The sequence below is a fragment of the Vicugna pacos genome, unplaced genomic scaffold (assembly GCF_048564905.1).
Source record: "Vicugna pacos unplaced genomic scaffold, VicPac4 scaffold_19, whole genome shotgun sequence".
NCBI lineage: Eukaryota > Metazoa > Chordata > Mammalia > Artiodactyla > Camelidae > Vicugna > Vicugna pacos.
In genome coordinates, this window is record NW_027328740.1 from 52,114,502 (window position 1) to 52,135,416 (window position 20,915).

The following is a 20,915-nucleotide window of genomic DNA, read 5'->3' on the forward strand; positions in this document are numbered from 1 at the left end:
TTCTGAGTGCAGGGAAGTTCCTCCAACTGACAGCAGCGCCTGGGTTCTAATTGAATCCCTTTGCTTGTCTTCCCTGATGGAAAGCCTAGGCGGGAGTGCGGGGGACAGTGTGGTTTGGGCTCCGAAACCAAGTATTTGCGATGACCTCTCTATGGTTTGTGGAGGTGTTTAAACTACATCCCTAACCTGGGAACACCTGTGCCCCCATAAAGATCCGTGGAGTCTGTTTCCACACCTCCAGCACACACACGAACACTTGCACAGTTATCCTGAGAGTGGGCAGCCTCCTCCAACTGAGAGCAGGGCCTTGGTTCTTATAAAATCGCTTAACTTGTGTACCCTGTTTGGTTGCCTGATACGGAGTGCTGGGGAAAGGGTGGGTTGGGCTCTAAATCCAAGTATTAGCGAGTGCTTCTCCATGGGATTTGGAGGTTATGAACCAAAACCCCACAACATGGGAATACCTGTGCTCCTTGAAGAAAGCGTGGACTCTGTATCCCCACCACCAGAACACACATGAAGAAGTTTTCTGCTATCCTGAGTGTGGGCTGGCAATTTCAGGTGACAGAAGCGGCTGGGTTCTAATAGAATCCCTTAGCTTGTAATCCCTGAGTGTTTCCCTAGGACTGACTCTGAGAGAAACCTGGGGGTTGGGCTTGGAGGCCAAATAGGAGCGAGTGTCCCCGATGGACTGAGGAAGTATTTAGATGAATTCTCCATAAAGGGAAACACCTGAGCACCCATTCATCTGCGTGGAGTGGGGCTTCAAACCTCCCCACCACACAAGGTTGGGTTCCAGTATCCTGAGGGTGGGGTAGTTCCTCCAACTGACATCAGCGTCTTGGTTTTAATAGAATCCCTTTGCTTGTCTTCCCTGATGGTTTGCCTAGGCCAGTGTGTGGTTGAAAGTGGGATTTGGGATCTAAAACTAAGTATTAGCGTGTGCCTCTCCATGGGCAGTGGAGATGTTTAAACTACAACCCACAACTTGGGAATTACTGTGACCCCTGAGTAATGCGTGTGCTGTTTCCCCACGCCCAGCACACACAGGAAGAAGTGTTCTGGGGTTCTGAGTGTGGGGAGGTTCCTCCAACAGACAGCAGCACCTGGGTTTTAATAGAATCCCTTAGCTTGACTTCCCTAAGTCTTTTCCTAGGCCTAGCAGTAAGCGATGGTGGGGGATGGGCTCTAAAGCCAAGTATTAGCGAGTGCATCTCTGTGGGTAGTGGAGGGTTTTAAACTACTTCCCCAACCTTGGAACACCTGTGCCCCATAAAGATGCGTGGAATCTGTTTCCCCACCTCCAGCACACACACGGAGACGTGCTCAGGTATCCTGATTGTGGGGAGGCTCCTCCAAATGACAGCAGCGCCTGGGTTCTAATAGAATCCCTTAGCTTGTCTTCCCTGATGGCATGCCTAGGCTGGAGAGTGGGGGAAAGTGGGGGTTGGGCTCTAAATCAAGTATTAGCGAGAGCCTATCCATGGGATGTGGGTTTTTAACCGACAACCCACAACCATGGAATAAATGTGCCCCCTGAAAGATGCTTTGACTGTTTCCCTACATCCAGCACACACGCGAAGAAGTGTTCTGGTATTCTGAGTGTGGGCAGGTTCCTCAAACTGACAGCAGCACCTGGGTTCTATTAGTATCCCTTAGCTTCTGTTCCCTGAGTGTTCCTTTAGGCCAGGCCATGAGGGAAAGCTGGGGGTTGGGCTTGGAGGCCAAGAAGCAGTGAGTGCCCCCTGATCCACTGAGGAAATACTTAGAGGACTTCTCCCTAAACGGAAGACCTTTTCCTCCATTCCTCTGGGTGGAGTGGGGCTGCACATCTCTCCCACACCTAAGAATGTGTTCTGGAATTCTGAGTGCAGGGAAGTTCCTCCAACTGACAGCAGCGCCTGGGTTCTAATTGAATCCCTTTGCTTGTCTTCCCTGATGGAAAGCCTAGGCGGGAGTGCGGGGGACAGTGTGGTTTGGGCTCCGAAACCAAGTATTTGCGATGACCTCTCTATGGTTTGTGGAGGTGTTTAAACTCCATCCCTAACCTGGGAACACCTGTGCCCCCATAAAGATCCGTGGAGTCTGTTTCCACACCTCCAGCACACACACGAACACTTGCACAGTTATCCTGAGAGTGGGCAGCCTCCTCCAACTGAGAGCAGGGCCTTGGTTCTTATAAAATCGCTTAACTGGTGTACCCTGTTTGGTTGCCTGATACGGAGTGCTGGGGAAAGGGTGGGTTGGGCTCTAAATCCAAGTATTAGCGAGTGCTTCTCCATGGGATTTGGAGGTTATTAACCAAAACCCCACAACATGGGAATACCTGTGCTCCTTGAAGAAAGCGTGGACTCTGTATCCCCACCACCAGAACACACATGAAGAAGTTTTCTGCTATCCTGAGTGTGGGCTGGCAATTTCAGGTGACAGAAGCGGCTGGGTTCTAATAGAATCCCTTAGCTTGTAATCCCTGAGTGTTTCCCTAGGACTGACTCTGAGAGAAACCTGGGGGTTGGGCTTGGAGGCCAAATAGGAGCGAGTGTCCCCGATGGACTGAGGAAGTATTTAGATGAATTCTCCATAAAGGGAAACACCTGAGCACCCATTCATCTGCGTGGAGTGGGGCTTCAAACCTCCCCACCACACAAGGTTGGGTTCCAGTATCCTGAGGGTGGGGTAGTTCCTCCAACTGACATCAGCGTCTTGGTTTTAATAGAATCCCTTTGCTTGTCTTCCCTGATGGTTTGCCTAGGCCAGTGTGTGGTTGAAAGTGGGATTTGGGATCTAAAACTAAGTATTAGCGTGTGCCTCTCCATGGGCAGTGGAGATGTTTAAACTACAACCCACAACTTGGGAATTACTGTGACCCCTGAGTAATGCGTGTGCTGTTTCCCCACGCCCAGCACACACAGGAAGAAGTGTTCTGGGGTTCTGAGTGTGGGGAGGTTCCTCCAACAGACAGCAGCACCTGGGATTTAATAGAATCCCTTAGCTTGACTTCCCTAAGTCTTTTCCTAGGCCTAGCAGTAAGCGATGGTGGGCGATGGGCTCTAAAGCCAAGTATTAGCGAGTGCATCTCTGTGGGTAGTGGAGGGTTTTAAACTACTTCCCCAACCTTGGAACACCTGTGCCCCATAAAGATGCGTGGAATCTGTTTCCCCACCTCCAGCACACACACGGAGACGTGCTCAGGTATCCTGATTGTGGGGAGGCTCCTCCAAATGACAGCAGCGCCTGGGTTCTAATAGAATCCCTTAGCTTGTCTTCCCTGATGGCATGCCTAGGCTGGAGAGTGGGGGAAAGTGGGGGTTGGGCTCTAAATCAAGTATTAGCGAGAGCCTATCCATGGGATGTGGGTTTTTAACCTACAACCCACAACCATGGAATAAATGTGCCCCCTGAAAGATGCTTTGACTGTTTCCCTACATCCAGCACACACGCGAAGAAGTGTTCTGGTATTCTGAGTGTGGGCAGGTTCCTCAAACTGACAGCAGCACCTGGGTTCTATTAGTATCCCTTAGCTTCTGTTCCCTGAGTGTTCCTTTAGGCCAGGCCATGAGGGAAAGCTGGGGGTTGGGCTTGGAGGCCAAGAAGCAGTGAGTGCCCCCTGATCCACTGAGGAAGTACTTAGAGGACTTCTCCCTAAACGGAACACCTTTTCCTCCATTCCTCTGGGTGGAATGGGGCTGCACATCTCTCCCACACCTAAGAATGTGTTCTGGAATTCTGAGTGCAGGGAAGTTCCTCCAACTGACAGCAGCGCCTGGGTTCTAATTGAATCCCTTTGCTTGTCTTCCCTGATGGAAAGCCTAGGCGGGAGTGCGGGGGACAGTGTGGTTTGGGCTCCGAAACCAAGTATTTGCGATGACCTCTCTATGGTTTGTGGAGGTGTTTAAACTACATCCCTAACCTGGGAACACCTGTGCCCCCATAAAGATCCGTGGAGTCTGTTTCCACACCTCCAGCACACACACGAACACTTGCACAGTTATCCTGAGAGTGGGCAGCCTCCTCCAACTGAGAGCAGGGCCTTGGTTCTTATAAAATCGCTTAACTTGTGTACCCTGTTTGGTTGCCTGATACGGAGTGCTGGGGAAAGGGTGGGTTGGGCTCTAAATCCAAGTATTAGCGAGTGCTTCTCCATGGGATTTGGAGGTTATGAACCAAAACCCCACAACATGGGAATACCTGTGCTCCTTGAAGAAAGCGTGGACTCTGTATCCCCACCACCAGAACACACATGAAGAAGTTTTCTGCTATCCTGAGTGTGGGCTGGCAATTTCAGGTGACAGAAGCGGCTGGGTTCTAATAGAATCCCTTAGCTTGTAATCCCTGAGTGTTTCCCTAGGACTGACTCTGAGAGAAACCTGGGGGTTGGGCTTGGAGGCCAAATAGGAGCGAGTGTCCCCGATGGACTGAGGAAGTATTTAGATGAATTCTCCATAAAGGGAAACACCTGAGCACCCATTCATCTGCGTGGAGTGGGGCTTCAAACCTCCCCACCACACAAGGTTGTGTTCCAGTATCCTGAGGGTGGGGTAGTTCCTCCAACTGACATCAGCGTCTTGGTTTTAATAGAATCCCTTTGCTTGTCTTCCCTGATGGTTTGCCTAGGCCAGTGTGTGGTTGAAAGTGGGATTTGGGATCTAAAACTAAGTATTAGCGTGTGCCTCTCCATGGGCAGTGGAGATGTTTAAACTACAACCCACAACTTGGGAATTACTGTGACCCCTGAGTAATGCGTGTGCTGTTTCCCCACGCCCAGCACACACAGGAAGAAGTGTTCTGGGGTTCTGAGTGTGGGGAGGTTCCTCCAACAGACAGCAGCACCTGGGTTTTAATAGAATCCCTTAGCTTGACTTCCCTAAGTCTTTTCCTAGGCCTAGCAGTAAGCGATGGTGGGGGATGGGCTCTAAAGCCAAGTATTAGCGAGTGCATCTCTGTGGGTAGTGGAGGGTTTTAAACTACTTCCCCAACCTTGGAACACCTGTGCCCCATAAAGATGCGTGGAATCTGTTTCCCCACCTCCAGCACACACACGGAGACGTGCTCAGGTATCCTGATTGTGGGGAGGCTCCTCCAAATGACAGCAGCGCCTGGGTTCTAATAGAATCCCTTAGCTTGTCTTCCCTGATGGCATGCCTAGGCTGGAGAGTGGGGGAAAGTGGGGGTTGGGCTCTAAATCAAGTATTAGCGAGAGCCTATCCATGGGATGTGGGTTTTTAACCGACAACCCACAACCATGGAATAAATGTGCCCCCTGAAAGATGCTTTGACTGTTTCCCTACATCCAGCACACACGCGAAGAAGTGTTCTGGTATTCTGAGTGTGGGCAGGTTCCTCAAACTGACAGCAGCACCTGGGTTCTATTAGTATCCCTTAGCTTCTGTTCCCTGAGTGTTCCTTTAGGCCAGGCCATGAGGGAAAGCTGGGGGTTGGGCTTGGAGGCCAAGAAGCAGTGAGTGCCCCCTGATCCACTGAGGAAATACTTAGAGGACTTCTCCCTAAACGGAAGACCTTTTCCTCCATTCCTCTGGGTGGAGTGGGGCTGCACATCTCTCCCACACCTAAGAATGTGTTCTGGAATTCTGAGTGCAGGGAAGTTCCTCCAACTGACAGCAGCGCCTGGGTTCTAATTGAATCCCTTTGCTTGTCTTCCCTGATGGAAAGCCTAGGCGGGAGTGCGGGGGACAGTGTGGTTTGGGCTCCGAAACCAAGTATTTGCGATGACCTCTCTATGGTTTGTGGAGGTGTTTAAACTCCATCCCTAACCTGGGAACACCTGTGCCCCCATAAAGATCCGTGGAGTCTGTTTCCACACCTCCAGCACACACACGAACACTTGCACAGTTATCCTGAGAGTGGGCAGCCTCCTCCAACTGAGAGCAGGGCCTTGGTTCTTATAAAATCGCTTAACTGGTGTACCCTGTTTGGTTGCCTGATACGGAGTGCTGGGGAAAGGGTGGGTTGGGCTCTAAATCCAAGTATTAGCGAGTGCTTCTCCATGGGATTTGGAGGTTATTAACCAAAACCCCACAACATGGGAATACCTGTGCTCCTTGAAGAAAGCGTGGACTCTGTATCCCCACCACCAGAACACACATGAAGAAGTTTTCTGCTATCCTGAGTGTGGGCTGGCAATTTCAGGTGACAGAAGCGGCTGGGTTCTAATAGAATCCCTTAGCTTGTAATCCCTGAGTGTTTCCCTAGGACTGACTCTGAGAGAAACCTGGGGGTTGGGCTTGGAGGCCAAATAGGAGCGAGTGTCCCCGATGGACTGAGGAAGTATTTAGATGAATTCTCCATAAAGGGAAACACCTGAGCACCCATTCATCTGCGTGGAGTGGGGCTTCAAACCTCCCCACCACACAAGGTTGGGTTCCAGTATCCTGAGGGTGGGGTAGTTCCTCCAACTGACATCAGCGTCTTGGTTTTAATAGAATCCCTTTGCTTGTCTTCCCTGATGGTTTGCCTAGGCCAGTGTGTGGTTGAAAGTGGGATTTGGGATCTAAAACTAAGTATTAGCGTGTGCCTCTCCATGGGCAGTGGAGATGTTTAAACTACAACCCACAACTTGGGAATTACTGTGACCCCTGAGTAATGCGTGTGCTGTTTCCCCACGCCCAGCACACACAGGAAGAAGTGTTCTGGGGTTCTGAGTGTGGGGAGGTTCCTCCAACAGACAGCAGCACCTGGGATTTAATAGAATCCCTTAGCTTGACTTCCCTAAGTCTTTTCCTAGGCCTAGCAGTAAGCGATGGTGGGCGATGGGCTCTAAAGCCAAGTATTAGCGAGTGCATCTCTGTGGGTAGTGGAGGGTTTTAAACTACTTCCCCAACCTTGGAACACCTGTGCCCCATAAAGATGCGTGGAATCTGTTTCCCCACCTCCAGCACACACACGGAGACGTGCTCAGGTATCCTGATTGTGGGGAGGCTCCTCCAAATGACAGCAGCGCCTGGGTTCTAATAGAATCCCTTAGCTTGTCTTCCCTGATGGCATGCCTAGGCTGGAGAGTGGGGGAAAGTGGGGGTTGGGCTCTAAACCAAGTATAAGCGAGAGCCTATCCATGGGATGTGGGTTTTTAACCTACAACCCACAACCATGGAATAAATGTGCCCCCTGAAAGATGCTTTGACTGTTTCCCTACATCCAGCACACACGCGAAGAAGTGTTCTGGTATTCTGAGTGTGGGCAGGTTCCTCAAACTGACAGCAGCACCTGGGTTCTATTAGTATCCCTTAGCTTCTGTTCCCTGAGTGTTCCTTTAGGCCAGGCCATGAGGGAAAGCTGGGGGTTGGGCTTGGAGGCCAAGAAGCAGTGAGTGTCCCCTGATCCACTGAGGAAGTACTTAGAGGACTTCTCCCTAAACGGAACACCTTTTCCTCCATTCCTCTGGGTGGAGTGGGGCTGCACATCTCTCCCACACCTAAGAATGTGTTCTGGAATTCTGAGTGCAGGGAAGTTCCTCCAACTGACAGCAGCGCCTGGGTTCTAATTGAATCCCTTTGCTTGTCTTCCCTGATGGAAAGCCTAGGCGGGAGTGCGGGGGACAGTGTGGTTTGGGCTCCGAAACCAAGTATTTGCGATGACCTCTCTATGGTTTGTGGAGGTGTTTAAACTACATCCCTAACCTGGGAACACCTGTGCCCCCATAAAGATCCGTGGAGTCTGTTTCCACACCTCCAGCACACACACGAACACTTGCACAGTTATCCTGAGAGTGGGCAGCCTCCTCCAACTGAGAGCAGGGCCTTGGTTCTTATAAAATCGCTTAACTTGTGTACCCTGTTTGGTTGCCTGATACGGAGTGCTGGGGAAAGGGTGGGTTGGGCTCTAAATCCAAGTATTAGCGAGTGCTTCTCCATGGGATTTGGAGGTTATTAACCAAAACCCCACAACATGGGAATACCTGTGCTCCTTGAAGAAAGCGTGGACTCTGTATCCCCACCACCAGAACACACATGAAGAAGTTTTCTGCTATCCTGAGTGTGGGCTGGCAATTTCACGTGACAGAAGCGGCTGGGTTCTAATAGAATCCCTTAGCTTGTAATCCCTGAGTGTTTCCCTAGGACTGACTCTGAGAGAAACCTGGGGGTTGGGCTTGGAGGCCAAATAGGAGCGAGTGTCCCCGATGGACTGAGGAAGTATTTAGATGAATTCTCCATAAAGGGAAACACCTGAGCACCCATTCATCTGCGTGGAGTGGGGCTTCAAACCTCCCCACCACACAAGGTTGGGTTCCAGTATCCTGAGGGTGGGGTAGTTCCTCCAACTGACATCAGCGTCTTGGTTTTAATAGAATCCCTTTGCTTGTCTTCCCTGATGGTTTGCCTAGGCCAGTGTGTGGTTGAAAGTGGGATTTGGGATCTAAAACTAAGTATTAGCGTGTGCCTCTCCATGGGCAGTGGAGATGTTTAAACTACAACCCACAACTTGGGAATTACTGTGACCCCTGAGTAATGCGTGTGCTGTTTCCCCACGCCCAGCACACACAGGAAGAAGTGTTCTGGGGTTCTGAGTGTGGGGAGGTTCCTCCAACAGACAGCAGCACCTGGGTTTTAATAGAATCCCTTAGCTTGACTTCCCTAAGTCTTTTCCTAGGCCTAGCAGTAAGCGATGGTGGGGGATGGGCTCTAAAGCCAAGTATTAGCGAGTGCATCTCTGTGGGTAGTGGAGGGTTTTAAACTACTTCCCCAACCTTGGAACACCTGTGCCCCATAAAGATGCGTGGAATCTGTTTCCCCACCTCCAGCACACACACGGAGACGTGCTCAGGTATCCTGATTGTGGGGAGGCTCCTCCAAATGACAGCAGCGCCTGGGTTCTAATAGAATCCCTTAGCTTGTCTTCCCTGATGGCATGCCTAGGCTGGAGAGTGGGGGAAAGTGGGGGTTGGGCTCTAAATCAAGTATTAGCGAGAGCCTATCCATGGGATGTGGGTTTTTAACCGACAACCCACAACCATGGAATAAATGTGCCCCCTGAAAGATGCTTTGACTGTTTCCCTACATCCAGCACACACGCGAAGAAGTGTTCTGGTATTCTGAGTGTGGGCAGGTTCCTCAAACTGACAGCAGCACCTGGGTTCTATTAGTATCCCTTAGCTTCTGTTCCCTGAGTGTTCCTTTAGGCCAGGCCATGAGGGAAAGCTGGGGGTTGGGCTTGGAGGCCAAGAAGCAGTGAGTGCCCCCTGATCCACTGAGGAAATACTTAGAGGACTTCTCCCTAAACGGAACACCTTTTCCTCCATTCCTCTGGGTGGAGTGGGGCTGCACATCTCTCCCACACCTAAGAATGTGTTCTGGAATTCTGAGTGCAGGGAAGTTCCTCCAACTGACAGCAGCGCCTGGGTTCTAATTGAATCCCTTTGCTTGTCTTCCCTGATGGAAAGCCTAGGCGGGAGTGCGGGGGACAGTGTGGTTTGGGCTCCGAAACCAAGTATTTGCGATGACCTCTCTATGGTTTGTGGAGGTGTTTAAACTACATCCCTAACCTGGGAACACCTGTGCCCCCATAAAGATCCGTGGAGTCTGTTTCCACACCTCCAGCACACACACGAACACTTGCACAGTTATCCTGAGAGTGGGCAGCCTCCTCCAACTGAGAGCAGGGCCTTGGTTCTTATAAAATCGCTTAACTTGTGTACCCTGTTTGGTTGCCTGATACGGAGTGCTGGGGAAAGGGTGGGTTGGGCTCTAAATCCAAGTATTAGCGAGTGCTTCTCCATGGGATTTGGAGGTTATTAACCAAAACCCCACAACATGGGAATACCTGTGCTCCTTGAAGAAAGCGTGGACTCGGTATCCCCACCACCAGAACACACATGAAGAAGTTTTCTGCTATCCTGAGTGTGGGCTGGCAATTTCAGGTGACAGAAGCGGCTGGGTTCTAATAGAATCCCTTAGCTTGTAATCCCTGAGTGTTTCCCTAGGACTGACTCTGAGAGAAACCTGGGGGTTGGGCTTGGAGGCCAAATAGGAGCGAGTGTCCCCGATGGACTGAGGAAGTATTTAGATGAATTCTCCATAAAGGGAAACACCTGAGCACCCATTCATCTGCGTGGAGTGGGGCTTCAAACCTCCCCACCACACAAGGTTGTGTTCCAGTATCCTGAGGGTGGGGTAGTTCCTCCAACTGACATCAGCGTCTTGGTTTTAATAGAATCCCTTTGCTTGTCTTCCCTGATGGTTTGCCTAGGCCAGTGTGTGGTTGAAAGTGGGATTTGGGATCTAAAACTAAGTATTAGCGTGTGCCTCTCCATGGGCAGTGGAGATGTTTAAACTACAACCCACAACTTGGGAATTACTGTGACCCCTGAGTAATGCGTGTGCTGTTTCCCCACGCCCAGCACACACAGGAAGAAGTGTTCTGGGGTTCTGAGTGTGGGGAGGTTCCTCCAACAGACAGCAGCACCTGGGTTTTAATAGAATCCCTTAGCTTGACTTCCCTAAGTCTTTTCCTAGGCCTAGCAGTAAGCGATGGTGGGGGATGGGCTCTAAAGCCAAGTATTAGCGAGTGCATCTCTGTGGGTAGTGGAGGGTTTTAAACTACTTCCCCAACCTTGGAACACCTGTGCCCCATAAAGATGCGTGGAATCTGTTTCCCCACCTCCAGCACACACACGGAGACGTGCTCAGGTATCCTGATTGTGGGGAGGCTCCTCCAAATGACAGCAGCGCCTGGGTTCTAATAGAATCCCTTAGCTTGTCTTCCCTGATGGCATGCCTAGGCTGGAGAGTGGGGGAAAGTGGGGGTTGGGCTCTAAATCAAGTATTAGCGAGAGCCTATCCATGGGATGTGGGTTTTTAACCTACAACCCACAACCATGGAATAAATGTGCCCCCTGAAAGATGCTTTGACTGTTTCCCTACATCCAGCACACACGCGAAGAAGTGTTCTGGTATTCTGAGTGTGGGCAGGTTCCTCAAACTGACAGCAGCACCTGGGTTCTATTAGTATCCCTTAGCTTCTGTTCCCTGAGTGTTCCTTTAGGCCAGGCCATGAGGGAAAGCTGGGGGTTGGGCTTGGAGGCCAAGAAGCAGTGAGTGCCCCCTGATCCACTGAGGAAGTACTTAGAGGACTTCTCCCTAAACGGAAGACCTTTTCCTCCATTCCTCTGGGTGGAGTGGGGCTGCACATCTCTCCCACACCTAAGAATGTGTTCTGGAATTCTGAGTGCAGGGAAGTTCCTCCAACTGACAGCAGCGCCTGGGTTCTAATTGAATCCCTTTGCTTGTCTTCCCTGATGGAAAGCCTAGGCGGGAGTGCGGGGGACAGTGTGGTTTGGGCTCCGAAACCAAGTATTTGCGATGACCTCTCTATGGTTTGTGGAGGTGTTTAAACTACATCCCTAACCTGGGAACACCTGTGCCCCCATAAAGATCCGTGGAGTCTGTTTCCACACCTCCAGCACACACACGAACACTTGCACAGTTATCCTGAGAGTGGGCAGCCTCCTCCAACTGAGAGCAGGGCCTTGGTTCTTATAAAATCGCTTAACTGGTGTACCCTGTTTGGTTGCCTGATACGGAGTGCTGGGGAAAGGGTGGGTTGGGCTCTAAATCCAAGTATTAGCGAGTGCTTCTCCATGGGATTTGGAGGTTATTAACCAAAACCCCACAACATGGGAATACCTGTGCTCCTTGAAGAAAGCGTGGACTCTGTATCCCCACCACCAGAACACACATGAAGAAGTTTTCTGCTATCCTGAGTGTGGGCTGGCAATTTCAGGTGACAGAAGCGGCTGGGTTCTAATAGAATCCCTTAGCTTGTAATCCCTGAGTGTTTCCCTAGGACTGACTCTGAGAGAATCCTGGGGGTTGGGCTTGGAGGCCAAATAGGAGCGAGTGTCCCCGATGGACTGAGGAAGTTTTTAGATGAATTCTCCATAAAGGGAAACACCTGAGCACCCATTCATCTGCGTGGAGTGGGGATTCAAATCTCCCCACCACACAAGGTTGGGTTCCAGTATCCTGAGGGTGGGGTAGTTCCTCCAACTGACATCAGCGTCTTGGTTTTAATAGAATCCCTTTGCTTGTCTTCCCTGATGGTTTGCCTAGGCCAGTGTGTGGTTGAAAGTGGGATTTGGGATCTAAAACTAAGTATTAGCGTGTGCCTCTCCATGGGCAGTGGAGATGTTTAAACTACAACCCACAACTTGGGAATTACTGTGACCCCTGAGTAATGCGTGTGCTGTTTCCCCACGCCCAGCACACACAGGAAGAAGTGTTCTGGGGTTCTGAGTGTGGGGAGGTTCCTCCAACAGACAGCAGCACCTGGGATTTAATAGAATCCCTTAGCTTGACTTCCCTAAGTCTTTTCCTAGGCCTAGCAGTAAGCGATGGTGGGCGATGGGCTCTAAAGCCAAGTATTAGCGAGTGCATCTCTGTGGGTAGTGGAGGGTTTTAAACTACTTCCCCAACCTTGGAACACCTGTGCCCCATAAAGATGCGTGGAATCTGTTTCCCCACCTCCAGCACACACACGGAGACGTGCTCAGGTATCCTGATTGTGGGGAGGCTCCTCCAAATGACAGCAGCGCCTGGGTTCTAATAGAATCCCTTAGCTTGTCTTCCCTGATGGCATGCCTAGGCTGGAGAGTGGGGGAAAGTGGGGGTTGGGCTCTAAATCAAGTATTAGCGAGAGCCTATCCATGGGATGTGGGTTTTTAACCTACAACCCACAACCATGGAATAAATGTGCCCCCTGAAAGATGCTTTGACTGTTTCCCTACATCCAGCACACACGCGAAGAAGTGTTCTGGTATTCTGAGTGTGGGCAGGTTCCTCAAACTGACAGCAGCACCTGGGTTCTATTAGTATCCCTTAGCTTCTGTTCCCTGAGTGTTCCTTTAGGCCAGGCCATGAGGGAAAGCTGGGGGTTGGGCTTGGAGGCCAAGAAGCAGTGAGTGCCCCCTGATCCACTGAGGAAGTACTTAGAGGACTTCTCCCTAAACGGAACACCTTTTCCTCCATTCCTCTGGGTGGAGTGGGGCTGCACATCTCTCCCACACCTAAGAATGTGTTCTGGAATTCTGAGTGCAGGGAAGTTCCTCCAACTGACAGCAGCGCCTGGGTTCTAATTGAATCCCTTTGCTTGTCTTCCCTGATGGAAAGCCTAGGCGGGAGTGCGGGGGACAGTGTGGTTTGGGCTCCGAAACCAAGTATTTGCGATGACCTCTCTATGGTTTGTGGAGGTGTTTAAACTCCATCCCTAACCTGGGAACACCTGTGCCCCCATAAAGATCCGTGGAGTCTGTTTCCACACCTCCAGCACACACACGAACACTTGCACAGTTATCCTGAGAGTGGGCAGCCTCCTCCAACTGAGAGCAGGGCCTTGGTTCTTATAAAATCGCTTAACTTGTGTACCCTGTTTGGTTGCCTGATACGGAGTGCTGGGGAAAGGGTGGGTTGGGCTCTAAATCCAAGTATTAGCGAGTGCTTCTCCATGGGATTTGGAGGTTATTAACCAAAACCCCACAACATGGGAATACCTGTGCTCCTTGAAGAAAGCGTGGACTCTGTATCCCCACCACCAGATCACACAGGAAGAAGTTTTCTGCTATCCTGAGTATGGGCTGGCAATTTCAGGTGACAGAAGCGGCTGGGTTCTAATAGAATCCCTTAGCTTGTAATCCCTGAGTGTTTCCCTAGGACTGACTCTGAGAGAAACCTGGGGGTTGGGCTTGGAGGCCAAATAGGAGCGAGTGTCCCCGATGGACTGAGGAAGTATTTAGATGAATTCTCCATAAAGGGAAACACCTGAGCACCCATTCATCTGCGTGGAGTGGGGCTTCAAACCTCCCCACCACACAAGGTTGGGTTCCAGTATCCTGAGGGTGGGGTAGTTCCTCCAACTGACATCAGCGTCTTGGTTTTAATAGAATCCCTTTGCTTGTCTTCCCTGATGGTTTGCCTAGGCCAGTGTGTGGTTGAAAGTGGGATTTGGGATCTAAAACTAAGTATTAGCGTGTGCCTCTCCATGGGCAGTGGAGATGTTTAAACTACAACCCACAACTTGGGAATTACTGTGACCCCTGAGTAATGCGTGTGGTGTTTCCCCACGCCCAGCACACACAGGAAGAAGTGTTCTGGGGTTCTGAGTGTGGGGAGGTTCCTCCAACAGAAAGCAGCACCTGGGTTTTAATAGAATCCCTTAGCTTGACTTCCCTAAGTCTTTTCCTAGGCCTAGCAGTAAGCGATGGTGGGGGATGGGCTCTAAAGCCAAGTATTAGCGAGTGCATCTCTGTGGGTAGTGGAGGGTTTTAAACTACTTCCCCAACCTTGGAACACCTGTGCCCCATAAAGATGCGTGGAATCTGTTTCCCCACCTCCAGCACACACACGGAGACGTGCTCAGGTATCCTGATTGTGGGGAGGCTCCTCCAAATGACAGCAGCGCCTGGGTTCTAATAGAATCCCTTAGCTTGTCTTCCCTGATGGCATGCCTAGGCTGGAGAGTGGGGGAAAGTGGGGGTTGGGCTCTAAATCAAGTATTAGCGAGAGCCTATCCATGGGATGTGGGTTTTTAACCTACAACCCACAACCATGGAATAAATGTGCCCCCTGAAAGATGCTTTGACTGTTTCCCTACATCCAGCACACACGCGAAGAAGTGTTCTGGTATTCTGAGTGTGGGCAGGTTCCTCAAACTGACAGCAGCACCTGGGTTCTATTAGTATCCCTTAGCTTCTGTTCCCTGAGTGTTCCTTTAGGCCAGGCCATGAGGGAAAGCTGGGGGTTGGGCTTGGAGGCCAAGAAGCAGTGAGTGCCCCCTGATCCACTGAGGAAGTACTTAGAGGACTTCTCCCTAAACGGAAGACCTTTTCCTCCATTCCTCTGGGTGGAGTGGGGCTGCACATCTCTCCCACACCTAAGAATGTGTTCTGGAATTCTGAGTGCAGGGAAGTTCCTCCAACTGACAGCAGCGCCTGGGTTCTAATTGAATCCCTTTGCTTGTCTTCCCTGATGGAAAGCCTAGGCGGGAGTGCGGGGGACAGTGTGGTTTGGGCTCCGAAACCAAGTATTTGCGATGACCTCTCTATGGTTTGTGGAGGTGTTTAAACTACATCCCTAACCTGGGAACACCTGTGCCCCCATAAAGATCCGTGGAGTCTGTTTCCACACCTCCAGCACACACACGAACACTTGCACAGTTATCCTGAGAGTGGGCAGCCTCCTCCAACTGAGAGCAGGGCCTTGTTTCTTATAAAATCGCTTAACTGGTGTACCCTGTTTGGTTGCCTGATACGGAGTGCTGGGGAAAGGGTGGGTTGGGCTCTAAATCCAAGTATTAGCGAGTGCTTCTCCATGGGATTTGGAGGTTATTAACCAAAACCCCACAACATGGGAATACCTGTGCTCCTTGAAGAAAGCGTGGACTCTGTATCCCCACCACCAGAACACACATGAAGAAGTTTTCTGCTATCCTGAGTGTGGGCTGGCAATTTCAGGTGACAGAAGCGGCTGGGTTCTAATAGAATCCCTTAGCTTGTAATCCCTGAGTGTTTCCCTAGGACTGACTCTGAGAGAAACCTGGGGGTTGGGCTTGGAGGCCAAATAGGAGCGAGTGTCCCCGATGGACTGAGGAAGTATTTAGATGAATTCTCCATAAAGGGAAACACCTGAGCACCCATTCATCTGCGTGGAGTGGGGCTTCAAACCTCCCCACCACACAAGGTTGGGTTCCAGTATCCTGAGGGTGGGGTAGTTCCTCCAACTGACATCAGCGTCTTGGTTTTAATAGAATCCCTTTGCTTGTCTTCCCTGATGGTTTGCCTAGGCCAGTGTGTGGTTGAAAGTGGGATTTGGGATCTAAAACTAAGTATTAGCGTGTGCCTCTCCATGGGCAGTGGAGATGTTTAAACTACAACCCACAACTTGGGAATTACTGTGACCCCTGAGTAATGCGTGTGCTGTTTCCCCACGCCCAGCACACACAGGAAGAAGTGTTCTGGGGTTCTGAGTGTGGGGAGGTTCCTCCAACAGACAGCAGCACCTGGGTTTTAATAGAATCCCTTAGCTTGACTTCCCTAAGTCTTTTCCTAGGCCTAGCAGTAAGCGATGGTGGGCGATGGGCTCTAAAGCCAAGTATTAGCGAGTGCATCTCTGTGGGTAGTGGAGGGTTTTAAACTACTTCCCCAACCTTGGAACACCTGTGCCCCATAAAGATGCGTGGAATCTGTTTCCCCACCTCCAGCACACACACGGAGACGTGCTCAGGTATCCTGATTGTGGGGAGGCTCCTCCAAATGACAGCAGCGCCTGGGTTCTAATAGAATCCCTTAGCTTGTCTTCCCTGATGGCATGCCTAGGCTGGAGAGTGGGGGAAAGTGGGGGTTGGGCTCTAAATCAAGTATTAGCGAGAGCCTATCCATGGGATGTGGGTTTTTAACCTACAACCCACAACCATGGAATAAATGTGCCCCCTGAAAGATGCTTTGACTGTTTCCCTACATCCAGCACACACGCGAAGAAGTGTTCTGGTATTCTGAGTGTGGGCAGGTTCCTCAAACTGACAGCAGCACCTGGGTTCTATTAGTATCCCTTAGCTTCTGTTCCCTGAGTGTTCCTTTAGGCCAGGCCATGAGGGAAAGCTGGGGGTTGGGCTTGGAGGCCAAGAAGCAGTGAGTGCCCCCTGATCCACTGAGGAAGTACTTAGAGGACTTCTCCCTAAACGGAAGACCTTTTCCTCCATTCCTCTGGGTGGAGTGGGGCTGCACATCTCTCCCACACCTAAGAATGTGTTCTGGAATTCTGAGTGCAGGGAAGTTCCTCCAACTGACAGCAGCGCCTGGGTTCTAATTGAATCCCTTTGCTTGTCTTCCCTGATGGAAAGCCTAGGCGGGAGTGCGGGGGACAGTGTGGTTTGGGCTCCGAAACCAAGTATTTGCGATGACCTCTCTATGGTTTGTGGAGGTGTTTAAACTCCATCCCTAACCTGGGAACACCTGTGCCCCCATAAAGATCCGTGGAGTCTGTTTCCACACCTCCAGCACACACACGAACACTTGCACAGTTATCCTGAGAGTGGGCAGCCTCCTCCAACTGAGAGCAGGGCCTTGGTTCTTATAAAATCGCTTAACTGGTGTACCCTGTTTGGTTGCCTGATACGGAGTGCTGGGGAAAGGGTGGGTTGGGCTCTAAATCCAAGTATTAGCGAGTGCTTCTCCATGGGATTTGGAGGTTATTAACAAAAACCCCACAACATGGGAATACCTGTGCTCCTTGAAGAAAGCGTGGACTCTGTATCCCCACCACCAGAACACACATGAAGAAGTTTTCTGCTATCCTGAGTGTGGGCTGGCAATTTCAGGTGACAGAAGCGGCTGGGTTCTAATAGAATCCCTTAGCTTGTAATCCCTGAGTGTTTCCCTAGGACTGACTCTGAGAGAAACCTGGGGGTTGGGCATGGAGGCCAAATAGGAGCGAGTGTCCCCGATGGACTGAGGAAGTTTTTAGATGAATTCTCCATAAAGGGAAACACCTGAGCACCCATTCATCTGCGTGGAGTGGGGATTCAAATCTCCCCACCACACAAGGTTGGGTTCCAGTATCCTGAGGGTGGGGTAGTTCCTCCAACTGACATCAGCGTCTTGGTTTTAATAGAATCCCTTTGCTTGTCTTCCCTGATGGTTTGCCTAGGCCAGTGTGTGGTTGAAAGTGGGATTTGGGATCTAAAACTAAGTATTAGCGTGTGCCTCTCCATGGGCAGTGGAGATGTTTAAACTACAACCCACAACTTGGGAATTACTGTGACCCCTGGGTAATGCGTGTGGTGTTTCCCCACGCCCAGCACACACAGGAAGAAGTGTTCTGGGGTTCTGAGTGTGGGGAGGTTCCTCCAACAGACAGCAGCACCTGGGATTTAATAGAATCCCTTAGCTTGACTTCCCTAAGTCTTTTCCTAGGCCTAGCAGTAAGCGATGGTGGGCGATGGGCTCTAAAGCCAAGTATTAGCGAGTGCATCTCTGTGGGTAGTGGAGGGTTTTAAACTACTTCCCCAACCTTGGAACACCTGTGCCCCATAAAGATGCGTGGAATCTGTTTCCCCACCTCCAGCACACACACGGAGACGTGCTCAGGTATCCTGATTGTGGGGAGGCTCCTCCAAATGACAGCAGCGCCTGGGTTCTAATAGAATCCCTTAGCTTGTCTTCCCTGATGGCATGCCTAGGCTGGAGAGTGGGGGAAAGTGGGGGTTGGGCTCTAAATCAAGTATTAGCGAGAGCCTATCCATGGGATGTGGGTTTTTAACCTACAACCCACAACCATGGAATAAATGTGCCCCCTGAAAGATGCTTTGACTGTTTCCCTACATCCAGCACACACGCGAAGAAGTGTTCTGGTATTCTGAGTGTGGGCAGGTTCCTCAAACTGACAGCAGCACCTGGGTTCTATTAGTATCCCTTAGCTTCTGTTCCCTGAGTGTTCCTTTAGGCCAGGCCATGAGGGAAAGCTGGGGGTTGGGCTTGGAGGCCAAGAAGCAGTGAGTGCCCCCTGATCCACTGAGGAAGTACTTAGAGGACTTCTCCCTAAACGGAAGACCTTTTCCTCCATTCCTCTGGGTGGAGTGGGGCTGCACATCTCTCCCACACCTAAGAATGTGTTCTGGAATTCTGAGTGCAGGGAAGTTCCTCCAACTGACAGCAGCGCCTGGGTTCTAATTGAATCCCTTTGCTTGTCTTCCCTGATGGAAAGCCTAGGCGGGAGTGCGGGGGACAGTGTGGTTTGGGCTCCGAAACCAAGTATTTGCGATGACCTCTCTATGGTTTGTGGAGGTGTTTAAACTACATCCCTAACCTGGGAACACCTGTGCCCCCATAAAGATCCGTGGAGTCTGTTTCCACACCTCCAGCACACACACGAACACTTGCACAGTTATCCTGAGAGTGGGCAGCCTCCTCCAACTGAGAGCAGGGCCTTGGTTCTTATAAAATCGCTTAACTTGTGTACCCTGTTTGGTTGCCTGATACGGAGTGCTGGGGAAAGGGTGGGTTGGGCTCTAAATCCAAGTATTAGCGAGTGCTTCTCCATGGGATTTGGAGGTTATTAACCAAAACCCCACAACATGGGAATACCTGTGCTCCTTGAAGAAAGCGTGGACTCTGTATCCCCACCACCAGAACACACATGAAGAAGTTTTCTGCTATCCTGAGTGTGGGCTGGCAATTTCAGGTGACAGAAGCGGCTGGGTTCTAATAGAATCCCTTAGCTTGTAATCCCTGAGTGTTTCCCTAGGACTGACTCTGAGAGAAACCTGGGGGTTGGGCTTGGAGGCCAAATAGGAGCGAGTGTCCCCGATGGACTGAGGAAGTATTTAGATGAATTCTCCATAAAGGGAAACACCTGAGCACCCATTCATCTGCGTGGAGTGGGGCTTCAAACCTCCCCACCACACAAGGTTGGGTTCCAGTATCCTGAGGGTGGGGTAGTTCCTCCAACTGACATCAGCGTCTTGGTTTTAATAGAATCCCTTTGCTTGTCTTCCCTGATGGTTTGCCTAGGCCAGTGTGTGGTTGAAAGTGGGATTTGGGATCTAAAACTAAGTATTAGCGTGTGCCTCTCCATGGGCAGTGGAGATGTTTAAACTACAACCCACAACTTGGGAATTACTGTGACCCCTGAGTAATGCGTGTGCTGTTTCCCCACGCCCAGCACACACAGGAAGAAGTGTTCTGGGGTTCTGAGTGTGGGGAGGTTCCTCCAACAGACAGCAGCACCTGGGTTTTAATAGAATCCCTTAGCTTGACTTCCCTAAGTCTTTTCCTAGGCCTAGCAGTAAGCGATGGTGGGGGATGGGCTCTAAAGCCAAGTATTAGCGAGTGCATCTCTGTGGGTAGTGGAGGGTTTTAAACTACTTCCCCAACCTTGGAACACCTGTGCCCCATAAAGATGCGTGGAATCTGTTTCCCCACCTCCAGCACACACACGGAGACGTGCTCAGGTATCCTGATTGTGGGGAGGCTCCTCCAAATGACAGCAGCGCCTGGGTTCTAATAGAATCCCTTAGCTTGTCTTCCCTGATGGCATGCCTAGGCTGGAGAGTGGGGGAAAGTGGGGGTTGGGCTCTAAATCAAGTATTAGCGAGAGCCTATCCATGGGATGTGGGTTTTTAACCTACAACCCACAACCATGGAATAAATGTGCCCCCTGAAAGATGCTTTGACTGTTTCCCTACATCCAGCACACACGCGAAGAAGTGTTCTGGTATTCTGAGTGTGGGCAGGTTCCTCAAACTGACAGCAGCACCTGGGTTCTATTAGTATCCCTTAGCTTCTGTTCCCTGAGTGTTCCTTTAGGCCAGGCCATGAGGGAAAGCTGGGGGTTGGGCTTGGAGGCCAAGAAGCAGTGAGTGCCCCCTGATCCACTGAGGAAGTACTTAGAGGACTTCTCCCTAAACGGAAGACCTTTTCCTCCATTCCTCTGGGTGGAGTGGGGCTGCACATCTCTCCCACACCTAAGAATGTGTTCTGGAATTCTGAGTGCAGGGAAGTTCCTCCAACTGACAGCAGCGCCTGGGTTCTAATTGAATCCCTTTGCTTGTCTTCCCTGATGGAAAGCCTAGGCGGGAGTGCGGGGGACAGTGTGGTTTGGGCTCCGAAACCAAGTATTTGCGATGACCTCTCTATGGTTTGTGGAGGTGTTTAAACTACATCCCTAACCTGGGAACACCTGTGCCCCCATAAAGATCCGTGGAGTCTGTTTCCACACCTCCAGCACACACACGAACACTTGCACAGTTATCCTGAGAGTGGGCAGCCTCCTCCAACTGAGAGCAGGGCCTTGGTTCTTATAAAATCGCTTAACTTGTGTACCCTGTTTGGTTGCCTGATACGGAGTGCTGGGGAAAGGGTGGGTTGGGCTCTAAATCCAAGTATTAGCGAGTGCTTCTCCATGGGATTTGGAGGT